This window comes from Macaca mulatta, chromosome 9 (assembly GCF_049350105.2).
Source record: "Macaca mulatta isolate MMU2019108-1 chromosome 9, T2T-MMU8v2.0, whole genome shotgun sequence".
Taxonomy (NCBI): Eukaryota; Metazoa; Chordata; class Mammalia; order Primates; family Cercopithecidae; genus Macaca; species Macaca mulatta.
Genome location: NC_133414.1, coordinates 62,993,707 through 63,008,852, shown reverse-complemented (window position 1 = coordinate 63,008,852; position 15,146 = coordinate 62,993,707). Strand labels below are relative to the sequence as shown.

At 40.2% G+C, this 15,146-nt stretch overlaps 1 protein-coding gene and 1 pseudogene across 9 annotated transcripts in view; one reads left to right on the top strand and one right to left on the bottom strand.

Moving 5' to 3' along the window:
- The window catches only part of BMPR1A (bone morphogenetic protein receptor type 1A), a 166,588-nt gene that overhangs the window by 84,861 nt on the left and 66,581 nt on the right, over positions 1 to 15,146 (top strand). For 3 of the 9 annotated variants that reach the window (XM_077944990.1, XM_077944991.1, XM_077944992.1), the window contains 2 exons: positions 2,406 to 2,513; positions 3,811 to 4,221. The gene's annotated coding sequence lies outside the window, so the exon portion shown is untranslated. 9 annotated transcript variants of the gene reach the window in all.
- LOC100425950 (putative RNA polymerase II subunit B1 CTD phosphatase RPAP2 pseudogene) lies at positions 13,097 to 14,139 on the bottom strand (annotated as a pseudogene).

Here is a 15,146-nt window from a genome sequence, read left to right as displayed (position 1 = left end):
ATTCCACACTGTATACATAGATTATAATTATAACATCATGGTACACCCATAATTGCATACAGCTATAATTTTTCAAAAAAATTTAAAAATACGAGTGACCATGTCAAAAAAAAAAAAAGTATATTGGCATCACCTAGAAAGACTACACCAATGTTGTGAGAGGAGAGAATTGTCAGGCAGGCTTCAGAGAAGAGATAATATTTGAGCAGAGTCTTGATGGACGAATAGAAGATTGCCGAATGGAAATTGGAAAGTGTAATACTGTAAAATACGTATTTGGTTTTTGATGCCATTTCCTGGCATTCAAGTCTTAAAATCCTTGAAACCTCTGAAGTGATGTCTTTTTGTTTGCTAATGAGTTAACTAGTAGATGGCAGCCCGCTGGTTAGCTTTAGGTTGGGGGCTGGTCAGCAGAAAGACTAAGGCAGGATTAGAATCAGAACTTTCAGTTCCCACCCCCCCCAACCCCCAACATTTAGGGAGGGGAGAAGGGCAGAGGGTTAAGTTGATCACCAGTGACCCGTGGTTTAGTTAGTCATGCCTACAGAATGAACGTTCCATAAAAATCCAAAAGAACTGGGTTCAGAGAGCTTCTGGATTCTGAACATGTGCAGGCTCTGGTGCCCTGTACATCTCTTTATCTATTCTTTGTAACATCCTCAATAATAAACCTGTAAACATAAATGTTTCCTTGAATTCTGTCAGCCGCTCTAGCAAACTAATAGAACCTGAGAAAAAGGGGTTGTGGATACCTGGATTTATGGCTGGTTGGTCAGAAGCACAGGTAAAATAACCTGGGCTTGCCATTGGCATTGGAAGTGGGGACCACCTTGAGGATTGATCCCTCAACCTGTGGGATCTGGTGCTGTCTCCAGGTGGATAGTGTCGGAATTGAATTGGAGGTTCCAGCTGGTGTCTGATGCAGAATTGTCTGCTTGCTTGTTGGTGGGGAGAAACCCTCACACATTTGGTAAGAAAAGTCTTCCCTGTTGATTGTTTTGGTGAGAGGGCAGAGGAAAAATAGTTTGAGTGTTTTCCATACTCACAGAAGGCAAGGGAATTAATTTCATGCACAGAACCCAGAGCGGGGTGGAGGCAGAGCTTGAAAGTGTATAGAATGTGGCCGGGCGCGGTGGCTCAAGCCTGTAATCCCAGCACTTTGGGAGGCCGAGACGGGCGGATCACGAGGTCGGGAGATCGAGACCATCCTGGTTAACACGGTGAAACCCCGTCTCTACTAAAAACTACAAAAAACTAGCCGGGCGAGGTGGCGGGCGCCTGTAGTCCCAGCTACTCGGGAGGCTGAGGCAGGAGAATGGCGTGAACCCGGGAGGCGGAGCTTGCAGTGAGCTGAGATCCGGCCACTGCACTCCAGCCTGGGTGACAGAGCGAGACTCCGTCTCAAAAAAAAAAAAAAAAAAAAGTGTATAGAATGTACAGAAGATAGAATAATTTTTGTATGGCTTGAATTTAGAATAGGAGAGAGAGTTTGAAGGACAAGGCTGGAAAGGACCTTATGAAGAATTTTGAATGCCATGGCAAGGAGTCTAGACTTTTATTTTGTGAAAAATGGGCAGTCATTGAAAAATTTTAACATTTAAAGATATTTTGGATCATAATTTTTTGTTAAAATTAATATGATGTTTGTATTAGTCAGTTTTCATGCTGCTGACAAAGACATACCCAAGACTGGGTAATTTATAAAGTAAAGAGGTTTAATGGACTCTCAGTTCCACGTGGCTAGAGAGGCCTCACAATCATGGCAGAAGGTGAAAGGCACGTCTTGCATGGCAGCAGGCAGAGAGAATGAGAGCCAAGCGAAAGGGGAAACCTCTTACAAAATCATCAGATCTTGTGAGACGTATTCACTACCAAGAGAAGAGTATAGGGGAAACCGCCCCCATGATTCAATTATTTCCCACTGGGTCCCTCCCACAACATGTGGGAATAATGGGAGCTACAGTTCAAGATGAGATTTGGGTGGGGACACAGTCAAACCATATCATTGGTGATATGAATGGTAGTTTGGAAAAAGGAAAAACCAAAACTGGAGAGACAAGTTAGGATATTCTTAACTGTTTCAAGCAAGAAATAATGAAGCTGTCAACTTAAGATGGGGGTCAACTTACCCGTTTAAGCATTGGTTGTTTAGAAAATGTTTAATTTTCTTCTGTTCCCCTATGTACTGTACTCTTCAGCTAGTGATTTGAAATTGTCCTGCATTTTCTTTTCTCTCGGCATATTTTTGGCCCTTTCTCTCTCTTGTGGAGTGCCTATGAACCTTAAAAACCACATCTCAAATGCCAATTCATCCCTAAAGTTCTTTCTAATCTGTATTGCTTTGACTCTAAATATATGTCTTTTCTTAGTCTAAAGCCCCCAAAGCACTTATTTTTATTCTACAGGATATTACTTTTTTGGTACCTATTAAACTATGTGGCAGCAAGTCACAAAGGAGGAATCAGAAAGTAACCTGCGCCCTACCCTTGGTGGTATATAGTCCAGTTAGCGAGGTATGTATATAAGTAATATAAGTAATGATAACCAACATTGCCACGCAAAAGTGAGGAATGCCACAGGAGTAAATTGTTGCTTCTAGTCAGGGTCCTCTAACTGAGAAGCACCAGTAGAACATAGGAGGTTATGTGAGCTGAGCTTTGAAAGATGAGTTAAATTTAGATGGGTAAAGGATATTTCTGGAAAAGTGGATGGATAGAAAGTGAATGTTTTTGTAGGAATGTGGTAAAGGTCTTAGAAAGGGTAGAAAGTATGATGTGAAGAAAGCTCTTTTAGGGAAATTACTGTAGCAGTGATATATAAACTATACATCATTAGAGAAATGAAGTGAGGAGGTAGGGAGCTGAGTGAGGAGATTGTGGCAGTAGTTAGGCTTGAGTTGATCAGAATTCAATCAGGGTGGTGATTGTGGAAAGAGAAAAGAAAGACTCAATGGTAAAGGTATTGTGGCAGAAGAAGGGACACTGATGTGTGACCAGATGTTGGAAAGAGATGATGCTACCCAAATTTTGAGCCTAGATGGTGGGGATAATGTTGGCCTCATTAATAGCTAACGTAAGTTGGATCCTACTTTTCTAAATGTAGAGAAATGTTAAAATTTATGTTTTACTGTACTGTTGGTCTCTTAATTTGCTTATATGCAACAAGTTTTTTTTCACATTCTTTTTCCAGCTTAACATATTCAAAGGGAGATTTTATGAAAAAAGCAAAGTATTACCTCTTTTACAAAAGCAGTTTTTAAGGAAATAAACAGTATTCTGTTCATAGTTCTATCTTTTTTGCTATCATGTTAAATGCTATGTAAGATTCAGTAAAATTTAAGAATGTTTAAAGTATTTCTACAGGTATAATTCTGATACCATTACCAAAGGATGGTATCTCGTTTTAATAGAAGTACTGCTTGAGGAATGGGGACCTGTGAAAAATTCATTAAGTAGAATTCGATGGTTCCATATTAACAGATAAGCATTATTATGGTACTGTCCATTAGAGAAATATTGTGTAATAAGGCAGTAAGTTACTTAATTATAGAAAACTGGCTTTTAAAATGCATTTATTAAAATTTTTACCAACTCTTAATTTATGACTGATTTAGAACTTAGCCATATTTAGAAATAGTCTCTCTCTATTGAAAATAGTCACTAATTGTTTTATAATTATGCATGTGTAAAACTGGAAGCCATTACATTATTGAGGAAGGAAGGCATTTGTGTTTTGTTTTTTTGTTTTGTTTTTTAAGTCAGGCTTTGTGTTGAACTATTATCTTTTTTTTTTTTTTTTTTTTTGATACAGAGTTTCGCTCTTGTTGCCCAGGCTGGGGTGCAATGGCACGATCTTGGCTCACTGCAACTGCTGTCTCCCGGGTTCAAGTGATTCTCCTGCCTCAGCCTCCCGAGTAGCTGGGATTACAGGCGGGTGCCACCACGCTCGACCAATTTTGTATTTTTACTAGAGACGGGGTTTCGCCATGTTAGCCAGGCTGGTCTTGAACACCTGACCTCAGGTGATCTGCCTACCTTGGCCTCACAAAGTGAGCCACCACGCCCGACGCAGCATACTCTGTTTAAAAGCACAGCAGTGTAGCCAGAGGACTTCAGTTTGAATCTTGACTTTACCACTTAGTTTGTGTTCCCTTGAAAGAAGAGCCCGAGAAAAAGACTTACCGGCTGATAGGTTATTTGGGAGATTAACCAAAAAGCAGAGGTGAGAGAACGGGAAAAGTGAGACAGAGAAGGGAGTGAAGTTTCATTAAGTGGGTGATCCAGTTCCCACTGTGGGCAACTGGGCTTCAGCCCTGTGGGTATCTTCTGAATGTTCCTCACTGTTGTCCCACCAAAGGGACATGCATGTACCAACTTTCACCTGTTGTTATTTGAAGGTTGCTCTGTGAGCTTTAACTCGGGCAGGTCTGTGCTTGCACCTCCATGCTGTTGAGCAGTCTCCCTTAGGTTTGCAAAGTCTCCAAGGAACAAAACAGCAGTGCCTCCACTCCCACTTGAGTCAGATGCTGTGCGTGTCACATAGAACTGCCCACCAGAGCCACAGTGTGGAGAGGGGTGAGCTGCAGAGCACCATGAGGGTCTCTGTGGTCTGCCCCTTTTACCAGTGAGATTCCCTCATGCCACATTAGATCTGCTCTGTCACTGACCCTGCAGAGTGGTGACTGATTATAATCACTAAAAGAAATATCTAAAACAAGAGGGTTAAAATCTCCACCACTGCAGCTGGTCCTGAGCTCTTATTTCCATCCTTGACATTCACATGAGAATGCTCTAAGAGCCCTCAGTTGTGCTGGCAGTAGGGTGTTCTCTGGGCAGGGAAGGCAAGCCCGCATCTGGAGTGTTGCTTCTGCACCCTCCTTGTTAGTTGGCATTTGGCAGTGGCAGTAGTTAGGTCACCTGTCATAAGAAGGAGCCCATGCTGTTGGGCCTATGTAGAGCCTTCCTCTCTGTCACTCTACAGGCTTCATTGACAGGCCTGGTACTCCTGCCTTGGGAAGAAGCTGGCTGACAGCACTGACGAGCCATCCTGTCTGTCCTTGGGGTGTAGTTGAATGCCTCTTCCGTGGGAGGTGCCTTGTGTTGGGCATTCATATAAGATAAAGATTGGCACTCTGTATTCCCTTCCTTCGGGCTGTCAGCGTGCCTCTTCTCCAGGCTTCTGGTCTCTTATTTCCTTTTTGGCCCCTTTTAATACAAAAATCAGCCGGGCATGGTAGTGCACACCTGTAATCCCAGCTACTCGGGAGGCTGAGGTAGGAGAATGTCATGAACCTGGGAGGTGGAGGTTGCAGTGAGCCGAGATTGTGCCACTGCACTTCAGCCTGGGTGACAAAGCAAAAAAAAAAAATTAGCCACACATCCACTTGCTTCTGTAGAGAAACCTAGAACTCCTGGTCTCAGAAATGTCATCCAGGCCTCGCTTTCAGGCTTTTGGGTTATTCTGCAACTCCAGAAAAAGAGGCTGTTTAGTCCCACTCTCTTCCATTCAGACTTCCTTCTCTTAAGTTTAATTTTTTCTTAATTTAAGTTTAGTGAATTTACTTCTGGTTTACTTATTTGATTCTTCTCCAGTTTGGGTGCTTTAATTTTACTTATTTATTTATTTATTTAGAGGTGGAGTCTCACTCTGTCTCTCTGCTGATTTTTGTATTTTTAGTAGAGATGGGGTTTCACGATGTTGTCCAGGCTGGTCTCGAACTCCTGACCTCAAGTGATCTGCCTGCCTTGGCCTCCAAAGTGCTGGGATTATAGACATGAGCCGCTGCGCCTGGCCCACTTTGGGTGCTTTTAGATGCAGACGGTGGTTTGTGAATTTGCAGCTCCATATGATATAGTGGGGAGAGCATGCCACAACGTTTTCAGTAGCATCTCCTCATACTCTGTTACTACATTTCAATTCCTAACTTTATCTTCCAGCCTAATAATTTCTCTCTTGCACTACTGTCTGATAGTTTCAACTGTGAAAGGTAATTTCCAGTCTTGGTGTCACAGATACTCCAGTTTAACCTCTGATTATATCTTATGTATTCTTCCTTCCTTCCTTTTCTTTCTCCTTTCCCTGCTCTGTCTTTTATAGGGCAGGGGATAGAGAACATCTCATTGCCCCTTTTGTTTTTCTTTTTCCTCATTGCTGCTTTTTAAAATGATTATTTTATTTTTATAAGATTATATATTGGCCAAGCACGGTGGCTCATGCCTGTGATGCCAACACTCTGGGAGGCTAAGGTGGGAGAATTGCTTGAGGCCAGGAGTTCGAGACCCCATCTCTATTTAAAAATAGTCACATACACACATGTGTATATGTATGTGTGTAAAAAGATTATGTAAGCAGCCTATTAATAAGTTCCTGTATAAAATTTTAAACGCTATGCACCAAAGTCTTTCAGTCCCTCTTCCCCACCCTTCACCCCATTGCCCTCCTCACCACCCTCCTTCACCTCGATCCCACTGCCATCTTGGGGCCCTCTGTTTCTTAGGTTATTGGTCTGTGTATTACATTCTCTGTTGAGTTAATTTTGGTATTAATATCTTTCTAGAAAGTCATACTTTTTTTTTTTTTTTGAGATAGAGTCTCCATCTGTTGCCCAAGTTGGAGTACAGTGGTGCCATCTTGGCTCACTGCAACCTCTACCTCCTGGGTTCAAGCAATTCTGCCTCAGCCTCCCGAGTAGCTGGGACTACAGGTGCCTGCCACCACGCCTGGCTAAATTTTTGTAGTTATAGTAGAGACGGGGTTTCATCATGTTGGTCAGGCTGGTCTCAAACTCCCGACCTCAATGATCCACCTGCCTTGACCTCCCAAAGTGCTGGGATTACAGGTGTGAGCCACCACGCCCAATCCATACATTCTTAATTTTCAGATTTATTCTTATAAAATTATGCCTAATGAGAATATCCATCTCATAAAGTTAGTGTGAAGATTAAAGAATTTAACATATGAAGTATGTAGAACAGTGCCTGGCCTATAGAGCTCTAAGTGTTAACTATTATTTAATACTATTATACTTGAATATTTATAATTATTTTTGGTAGGCCTCCTTGTACTTCATATTATTCGTTTCTTCTTTATTTTTGTGCTTAGACTTCCTAGGGATATTGACCTTTCTAGATATATTTCGTGGGTCTTTTCAAAGAGGCAGCATTTTAGTTTTATAAATTAACTCCACTTTTTTGTTATATATTTAATAATTTTTGCTTTTAACATACTACCTTTTCTTCCTGCCTTTGGTACCCATTCTAGTCTTCCATCTCGGTTACACATAATATTCTTCTATTTTTAAACATTTTTCTGTTGTTTCTGAGGGTTTAGGAACAGTAGGAACACATTTGTTTATTTTCTCAGCCTTAGTTACAGCTGCTTGTATGTTTTCAAAAGCTTCTTGCACCTCTGTCTCCTGATGGTCTGTAATCTTTCCAGCAACCCAGGATTTAAATTTGGGAACCATCTGTGATAACTGCATCTCTACTTTCTATCAGATCTAGAAGTTGCTAAATTCCGTCAGCTCCACCTCTATAATAGTTTTCTTCCACTTCTCTATTCTCATTGCCTCTTGTTGGGATGGTTACTTCTCGTGTGAACTACTGAAATTACCCTTTGGCTTATCTACCTCACCCTGTCCCTTTCATCCCATGTAATGCTTCAAGAGTGATTTTTCTAAACCATGGTGCACTCACTTCTTTGCTCTGAAACCTCCAGTGATTTCTCCTTGTCTGTTGAGTTAAGTTCAGGCTACTTTACACTAGCATTTGAAAATCTTATGAATTAATTCCTGCCTACACTTAATCATTCTTTATTCCTTTGTTCTTTAGGAAAAAATCGTAATTGGTAAGATAAACCAAATATAAAACTAGATAGTGATGCTGTTTTTCAGTCTTACTGATCTCACTCTATTCCTTATCTTTACCATGCTTTTCTGACTTTGTGCTTTTGCCTCTGGATTTCCCAGTCTGGAATGCCTCTCTCACATCCTAGTATGTTGAAATCTTTCCATTATTCAAGTGTGAGCTTAGATGCCAACACTTTGATGAAGGCTTATCTGATCCCATTGCCTGGAATTAATCTTCTTTTCCCATGTCTTTGGATTTGAACTGTGGCTTCTGTGCTCTGTTACTAGTCATACCATTTTTGATAGTCTACCAGTAACTTCTGTGCCTTAGATCCACATTTACACTGGCTTGTCAGGATTGGTCAGTGAATCAGATAGGTAGTAAGTATAAGCTTCTAGAACTGCACTATCCAATATGGTTGTCATTAGCCACATGTATTTTGGCTACCAAGTAGCCACATATGGTTAGTGTCCACTTTATTGAATAACATAGAGACTTTCATGATTGCAGAAAGTTATTTTGAGCAGCATCTAGAACAATGCCTGGCAAATAATAGACACCAGGGAATGTTGCTCCTATGTATCACATCCTCATAGTAAGTAATATTAGTTTATATCAGTAAATATTAGTTTAACTTTCCTTTCCTCATCTGAATTTTATTAGTTTACCTGTGCCATTTAAAAAGTAATAGTTTATCTTTATGGCAGCTAATGCAGTGCATGAACAATAAATATATGTTGGGTGAGTAAGTAAATACTACGAAGCACCCAGAAAGCATCTTGCTCTCTTTTGGGGTGGGGAGAGTAGGGGAGAGGAAGTTAAAAAAAATTCATTACTCAGGCCGGGTGCAGTGGCTCATGCCTGTAATCCCAGCACTTTGGGAGGCCGAGACGGGTGGATCACTTGAGGTCAGGAGTTTGAGACCAGCCTGGCTAACATGGTGAAACCCTGTCTCTACTAAAAATACAAAAATTAGCCAGGCATAGTAGTGCACACCAGTAATTCCAGCTCCTTGGGAGGCTGAGGCAGGAGAATGGCTTGAACCTGGGAAGCAGAGGTTGCAGTGAGCTCCGCACCCAGTGCTCAGCGCCACTGCACTCCAGCCTGGGTGACAGAGCAAGACTCCATTTCAGAAAAAAAAAAGTTAATTACTCAATTAGTGAATATTTCCAGGAAGCTTAAATTAAACAGAGTAGACTAAGCAGCTAAATAAAGGTGGTCTTATCTAGTGCTTTTCAAATTTATTGTACGTGCATGTCACCTGGGGGTCTTGTTAAAAGATTCTGATTCAGCACGTCTGGGATTCTGCATTTCTAGCCAGCTTGCAAGCTAGCCAGCTCCACCCAGTGAGGGTGTAATTCATTAGGTTGTCTACTTACACCCATTTTAACATTTCCTAGTCTTTAGAACTAGTCCTTTAATTTAGCTCACAGTTTTGTTGTTGTTGTTGTTGTTGTTGTTTTGAGACAGGGTCTTGCTCTGTTGCCCAGGCTGGAGTGCAGTGGCAGATCATGGCTCACCACAGCCTTGAACTCCTGGGCTCAAATGATCCTCCTACCTCAGCCTGCCAAAGTGCTGAGATGGATTGCAGGCATGAGCCACCACACCTGGCCCAAAGTTCTCCTTTTTGAGGTCATAATTTTTAAAGACAGCCCTTATATGTTCAGGAAAAGTTTTTGCATAAAAAGTTCTTTTTCATGTTTTTTGCATAAAGTAGGTGCATTGTTTAGTACCAATATGAGAAAGACTTAATTGTGAATACAGCTTTATATTATTAGATTTCTTATGTGATAATATAAAAAAACAGTAAACTTTAGTGCTTGACTATTCATGATAGTTGAAAGTTTTAAGCTAATTCAAAGTATGAAACAAACCAGAAATATTTTGGAAAGAGAGGTTTTAAGTATATTAAGGTCCTCCATTTTATGATGTGAATCTAAATTTCTGTTCTCTGATGTCTAGAAATCACAAAAGGATGGTGATTTTGGGAACAAAGTTCTTGAGCTAGCACTGTCAGTAGTAACTGGCTGTTACTGTAAGATCTAGAGATACATTTTTAGATGCCAGTATACTTATAAAGAACTGTTAAGAGTGCATTATGTAGTTTTATGGTTGGTTTAATTCCCCAAGTATATTGCCCTTAGCAAGATATTACTATTTTTTATTGCTTAAATTTATTTATTGAACATTTTTATTCCTTTGCTTAGAAACGTGCTAGACAGTGGCAATTACATTGCAGCAAGATAAGTGAAAAAATCAGCTGACTAAGCTTTATAAGAGGAGGAATCATGTCTGTTTTATTTACCGTTGGATAGTCAGTACATGGCACATAACCAAGTCATCATTAAGTCATTTTTGAGTGAACATTGCTCAAGATCTGCGAAGCAGCTGTGGTGTGTGCTGGGTGTACTAGAAGTTGAACGGGACTCCTCACGCAGCCTGATGAGTTGGGATCGAGGATTGCATACACAAGGGAACTCACAGATCAAGTCCTAAAGAGAACACTGTAGTTACTCTGGCAAAGAACAACGAGGACACAAAGGCTGCGCAGAGGAATGGAAGCCCGGAAGGAATGCCTGTGAAGGGAGAGCGGCTGCACTGACTTTGGTAGAGTTGGAGCATCGTAAGGGTATAGAGGAGAGGGGAGGACAGTAGTAGAGACCTCAGCAGATGTCATATCACAAAAAGTCTTGTGTTACTAATTTTAGCCTATGAAATGAGGATATTTTTTAGGTTTTTAAGCAGAGAGAATGGCAAGGTCATTTGGTTTTAGAAGTTAGTCTGGGCTAGGCATGATGACAGATGCCTGTACTGGGCAAGCTGAGGAGGGAGGATGGCTTGACCCCAGGAGTTGGAAGCTGCAATAAGCAGTGATCACATCACTGCAGTCCAGCCTGGGCAACAGAGCAAGACCTTGTCTTTAAAAAAGTCTGAAATACCTCTTACAACTCTTTAAAAAAAAAAAAAAAGTTCTTTCAAGCACATATGGAGTGTTTTATGAAAGTGACCGTTTACTGGGCTATACAGCAAGTTCTTATACATTTCAAATAAAATCAACCATATTTTCTGGCAAGAAAGCGTGGATGTTGGAAATGAATAACAAACTATACACGTTTGGAAATTTAAAAACACACCGGTAAATCTCACAGATTAAATATAAAATAATCAATTTAGTGAACACCTTGAACAAAATAATAGAGAAAATAACAGCCTGAGCAACATAGTGAGATCCCGCCTCTACCAAAAAAAATAAAAATTAGCCCGGCACTGTGGTGTCCCCCTGTAGCCCCTACTCAGAAAGCTGAGGTGGGAGGATTGCTTGAGCTTGGAAAGTTGAGGCTGCAGTGAGCCATGATCACACCATTACTCTCCAACCTGGGCTACAGAGCACAAGACCTTATTTAAAAAAAAAAAAAAGAAACTTAGGACATACTAAAGCTTGTGTGAAACCCTGAAGCCTTAAATATTCATATTTTAAAAGAAGATTTGAATACTAATAAGCTAATCTAAGTTAGGGAAAGAACAAGGCAGTAAATTCAAGTGAAGTCAAATAGATGATACAGATAAAAGCTAACACTTCTAGAGTTCTTACTCTATTCCAAGCACTGTTCCATGTTCTTCACAAAGATTATCTCATTTAATCTTCTCAAAGCCATATGAGGGGGGTATTGTTATTATGTGCACTTTACAGATGAGGAAACTTAGGCACAAAGAGAAACTTATCCAAGCTTCTATATAATAAGTGTGATAGAATTGGGGTTTGAAATGATGAATTTTTTTTTGAAGATACATTGAAGAGGATTAACAAAGCTGAAAGTTGTTTTTTATGAAAAGGCTAATAAACTATTTGAAAGATTGATCAAGAAAAAATATAAAGTACAAATAATACTGAGGATGTAAAAGGAAGATACAGAAGAAAGTCTTAAAAATAAAATCTTGAATCACTTTATACCAATAAATTTTACAATTTAAATGTCAATTTTCTAGAAAATTATAACAACAAAAATTGACTTAGAGTAAATAGAAAACTTGGATATTTCTATAACTGTTAGAGAAACTGGATTTGTAATTAAAAGAGCCACCCACTTTCATACACTTAGAGATAAACCTTGGGCCCAGATGATCTTTTTTTCTTTTTCTCTTTTTTTTTTTTTTTTTAAGGAAAAAAAGCCACTTCAGAGACTTCATTTATTATATGAAGAATTAGGGAAAACTTGGTCCCACCATTTTAGGCTATTTTTACAGTAGAAAAAATACTGCACATTTATGAAAGTTTACTAGGGGCAAATTTCAACTTACCTGTAAAATAGTAATGCCAGCCGTGGAGATGGCACTGTAAACCAAAAGGCAGAATGACTAAAGAAACTACTTGAAAATTTAACAATTATCTCTTCAGTATCCTTCCTGCTCCAAGATTTGCTGTGGTCAGTTTTCCAAATGTTAACGACCTGGAAAAAAAGCTCATTGTGTTTAAGACGTATCCCTTCTGAGTCTTGTGATTTGGTGGTTTCTTTATCCAAAACATATCATCCTCTATAAAACTCCCTGATCTTCAGATTTAACTTTTCAGTTTCTTTTTCCAAGTTCTCGTCAGTGGTTTAATGGCTGTATCTGAGCCCCTAAAAGGTAAAGACTCATCCAAACTGTTGAGACTCCTTCCAGGCAGGGGGAATGAGACTATCTGGGTCTGAGATTATGTCATTAAGTTCTTTTTTTTTTTTTTTTTTTTGGAGACAGAGTCTCGCTCTGTCACCCAGGCTGGAGTGCAGTGGTGTGACCTCCACTCATTGCAACCTCCGCCTCTTGGATTCAAGCAATTCTTCTGCCTCAGCCTCCCAAGTAGCTGGGATTATAGGCACCTGCCACCACACCCAGCTAATTATTATATTTTTAGTACAGACAGGGTTTCACCATGTTGGCCAGGCTGGTCTGGAACTCCTGACATCAGGTGATCCGCCTGTCTTGGCCTCCCAGAGTGCTGGCATTACAGGCATGAGCCACTACACCCGGCGTCACTAAGTTCTTTAACCAGAGAGGCTTCGGGTTTCAGACACACAGAAGCATAATTCTGACCATACAAAAACCTCAAAGTTTCTTGTGTCTTCCACCCAAAGTCTCCTTCAAAACTTTAAGTTTCTCTGCCACTTCAGGACACACCTGCACTAGAGACTGACCTAGAAACTTGGTTTGATTTGGCAAATTTTCTGTTAAAGTGCCCGCACTTTTCTTATTAATAACTTAATAACTCCTTAAGTTATTAATAACGTATTAACTCCGCACTTAATAACTCCTACTAGAGTTATTTCTGACCTACTGTATTTACTTTCAGAATTTTCTGAAGCTTTAATCTTTCAGGCAAAGTACTATTTGAAGAACTCTTGAGTATTTACTTTCTGTAAAGGAAGTTCACATGTAGCAGCTTTCTCCTGAGTATCTAATTTGCAATAGCCTAACTGCTCAGTGACATCCACTACTGTCTGTTCTTTGTGTTTGGCATTAGCTTTGAGATCAGCTTTCTTTTTCATTATGCTTTTTTGGTGCAGCTGTGGTCTAATACTTGTTGAATTTGGTCCGTTTCCTGGTAGAATGGAGGAAACAAAGTCAGCTCATTATCACTGCTGCTGTCATTATGAGTGCTAGAAGAACTAGATTCATATTGCTTTTCAAAGTGGCTAGGATTGTCTATATCTGATGTTTTAATGGCTTTACTGCATAACTGTACTTCTTTTCCAGAATGGCCACTTTGCCCTTCCTTTAATAGTTGAAAATCAGGATGCCTCTCCCCATACTGGAGTTTTGGGAATTTGTGCTTCAAAAAACTCAGATGCTTAATAACAAAAATTGCTGCAAAAAGACTTTCTTTCAGTAATATCATAGACTTTATTGGTTTTGAAATTTTATATTTAATTCCCAGCTTCTTGTGACATAAAGGATAACCACAGAGTTTGACAAATAGAACGTTCATTCACTACATCGTTGTAGTGAGCAAGTGTAATGAACTTCCTCTTTTAGAAACATCTTCTTGTTTCAAAGTACTTGTCTGTTTAGTACCTGTGGCATTTCGAGAATGGTGGGAGCCCTGGCCTTGCGTAGCCCAGCACAGTCAGCCATAGGGGAGAGTAGTCTGCGGGTCGGGACCAGCTCCAGAGTCTCTCCCCGAGGCCCCATCTCCCTACCTGGCCCAGATTATCTTAAGGGTGAATTCTTTTCAGCTATCCAGGTCGTAGGTATGTCCACATTTACACACGCTGTTCCAGAGAATAGCAAATTAAGGAAAGTTCCTCAGTTTATTGTGACTAGCATAACCTTGATACCAAAACCAAGCGTGGCTAATATGAAATAAATTATTGGCCAATCTTGCTTATGTAAAATCTAACAAGATAGAAGCAAAACAAGTCCAGTAGTATGTTTAAATATTTTATATGTATATATCTCATGTCTACAATGCTGACTGTAATACAGTTCTGACTGAGACTCCACAGTCTGCCTGAGACTCCACAGGTTTAAGGGCGCAGTTCCCAACGAGACTGCCCTTGCTGCAAGTACCAGTTAAAAGTTTGGTGGTCCCCAGACCACCTGTGCTTCCAGTGAACTGGCTGAAAATCTGGGGGTTCCCATGAATCCCCTCAAGTTTGATAATTTATAAAGTGACTGACTGAACTTGGGAAAGCGGTATACTTAAGTTACACTTTAATTATGAAGAATACAGATCAGGACCAGCCAAATGAGATACAGGGAACTGGGAGGGTTCCTAACAAGGAGCTTCTGTGCTCTCTTCTCCTGGAATCATGGTGTGTCACCCTCTTGACACATCAGTATGCTCACCAATCAGGAATCCTACCTGAGCCATGGTGTATGGAGATTTTATATGTAGGTGTAATGGAATAATTTGCCATGTGATTGAACTCAAACCTTCAGTGTTCTCTCCTTTCTTCCTTAGAGGCTTAGCTGGCTCAAACGCCATCCGTCTACACATGGTGGCCTTTCTGGTGAGCAGACCCCTTTCTGAGTCATCTTGTTAGCATAATCTCAGGAATGATCCGTGAGGCTCGTGGATAACAAAGGCACTCCTCCTAACAAGGAAATTCCATGAATTAAGAGGTTCTCTCCCAAGAACTAGGGTCAAAGACTGAATACATTATTTATTATACAATAATGACAAATTGAAATTATCTCAGGAATCCAAGAATAGCATGTTAATTATCATTGCTTCATAACAGTTTATCCAAAAACTTAATGACGTGAAACCTTAACTTACAAGAATTCAGGAGTAGCCTAGCTGGATGTGGTTCTAATCTT